The sequence below is a fragment of the Electrophorus electricus genome, chromosome 23 (genome assembly GCF_013358815.1).
Source record: "Electrophorus electricus isolate fEleEle1 chromosome 23, fEleEle1.pri, whole genome shotgun sequence".
In the NCBI taxonomy this organism is placed as follows: Eukaryota; Metazoa; Chordata; class Actinopteri; order Gymnotiformes; family Gymnotidae; genus Electrophorus; species Electrophorus electricus.
The window spans coordinates 6,796,998-6,799,652 of record NC_049557.1 but is presented as its reverse complement, the minus strand read 5'-3'; positions in this window follow the sequence as shown (position 1 = coordinate 6,799,652).

The window sequence follows — 2,655 nt, the reverse complement described above, 5'->3', positions numbered from 1 at the left end:
AAGTTGCTTTGGATAAAAATGTCAGCTGAATGCTGTAAATGTTTGCATGTGAACCCGTGTATGCATGGTGGTGCAGGTTCAGGTAACACAGATATCCTGTGTAATCATGTGAATCATACAGACATTGGCTGGTGATGACAGGCCCCTCTGCCTTTGAACAGAGGCAGCCATTGTGGTGAATACAGCTGGTGAGGCAGGTACCCAGCACCACCATGGTCAAGACGTTTCATTTCCTCTGGCTTCAGTCCCCTTCTAACAAAAGAATAAAGGGAGTGGAAGTCTGTGGCAGATGGCTTTCTGAAGACCCTGATTTAATCAGATTCACAGAGAAGGCAGGAATATATTAAACGTTAATGAGCAAACTTATGGCCTTTCTGCTGCTTGCTGTTCCCCAACTCTGGCACACGATACTCCAGAAACGAATCAAATTTGGCTCTCACCTGCTGCCTCCACCTTCTTTTCACCTGGATACATTTTCTCCTTCTTCTGAAAAGAGGTGGGAAAAAATCCCAATCAAAATACAATCAAGTGTTACTGTGCAGAACATCTTGGAGTCCATAAAGGTTTTCCTTTGCAAATGGCCTTTTTGCCATAACATTTCACTTTTCACTTACAGGACCTCATTACAGTCTAAATAGATGAATTCCTGTTTGCTTTTGAAGTAATTCTTTCCTTTTCCATCCCATTACGCCTCTCGCTCTCTAATACGGAGGACGGCTAACGTCTGCCGAGGCGGCTGTGCAGTGGTGTACCCGTCAGGGATGTGTGGTTTAGACAACGCCTTTCCATTACGTCTGCTGTTTGAGGAGCCTTTAGGGCAGCTGCGTCCAGTGCAGGCCTGGAAAGAGGAGCCGCTGGCTCTTCACCATCGCAGCGAACACAGGCAACCCTGTACCTTTCCACAGGTGACTCACTATCACAGCATAGTAACACAAAGAAAGCAAGTGTTGATCAAGCTGCACAAACTGTGGGGAACTGCAGCGATGAGTATGGGGAGGTTTGCTGGAAACGGTCCGTTTTCAGTCCCGTGGCTTCCAGGGTCATCAAGAGCCCCAGATATAGCTGCTCCCCTCAGGTCTGAAATGAGCTCCCAAATGTTTAACCTTCCTCTATGGCACCTTGAATCCCTGTTCATCACTGAGTATAAAGACTTTTATTTCTGTCTAAAACCAGAAGAGTATGAGAGACTGAATGAATGTGAACGTGTGACCTGTTTGCGGGTGCTTGCATGCGTTTGACATCATAGTGACTAGCACACAATCAAGGTGTGAGGAGACAGTGCCTTAGCCTCCGTTTAGCACACGCACCCTGAGGAGAGAGCCACAACATGTTATAAGATTTGCATACAATGCTATATGGAGAACAATACAACTACTACTTCATCTGAATCTAGAGCAAAACTAGCAAAAATGTCAGTGATTAATATAGTCAGTTACCCTTCCATTAGTAATTTCTTGGGATTAAACTACTATCGGTCACAAGATTGTAACTTCAGCACATACCCAGCTAGAACACCGTTAATCCACAGCACAAATGTTCACATAAAAATAGTCCTCTAATGACACAGTTCCTCCGTGTGTTCCCCTCACTGCACTGCATCTTCAGGCAGAGCGAACCCATCTTGCTCCGTGTCGCCTGCCTCCACCCCCTGAGTCTCACTAATACACTTGCTTATTAAAGGTTGTTTTGTTTTGTGCAAAACAAATGTTTTTGGAAACAAAGGCCCTCTAATTAAACCCTGTTGGGATTTCTATTTGGTTGCTGGAATCGAGTAATTATGTTGTAGAGTACTGGAGCTCATAAATGGAAATGAAATAAAAGAACATTTCTAAAAAAAAAAAAAACACCTGAAAAGCATGTGGGGGTCATTATGTGCAATCGAGCACGGAAGGGAATATCTCATAATGATAGCAATTAATGATCGGCGAAAGATCAGACATGCTTTCACTGCACACCACCCTGTGATATGGGGGGAAAAAGACAGAAGAACAAAACTTGAGGTAAATTAGCAAACGTGTTTGTGGCAGCACGGAGGGTAGCCACGCCAAGCCGTGCCCATGCCGGCCTCTGGAACAAGCGCAGAGCTCACAGCACTGGATCTGAGGCTACAGTCCTGGGCTTTCTGCATGCTGTTCAGAACTTTTGAGATGGAGCCATGAAAAAACCCAATTTATTGGGACCGCAGTGATGCGCAGATGAACGTGAAGTGTGGAGTAATGAGTGAGGGAAGGACTGCAGTGAATGATCACTTAGCCTGGTTAGCGTCGAGCATGACTGAAGTCTCCAGTCAGTACACTGATGATGAACGGTCAGCTGAATTATTAGTATCATAGAAAAGGCGTGTGAAAGTCTAGTCCTGGAGAACCCGAGTTGATGCTGAATTAACTATTACATAATGATCCAATACCGTATAATGCGATATTATCCAATGTAGCAAATGTTCTGTGGCCAAAGCCTGGTCTTAGAGGGTCATAAACCATAAACGTGCAGTGATTGACCTGTGTAAATGCACCTGCTTCAATTCACCAATCAGTTGCCAGGTTTATTAGGTATGTCTGAGAAGAGCGATCGTAAAATTTTGCTGGACTCTGGTGTTCCAGAACAAGAAATGGACTGTCCTGCCATGGAAGTTGAATTCCAGATTGGTCTTATGTG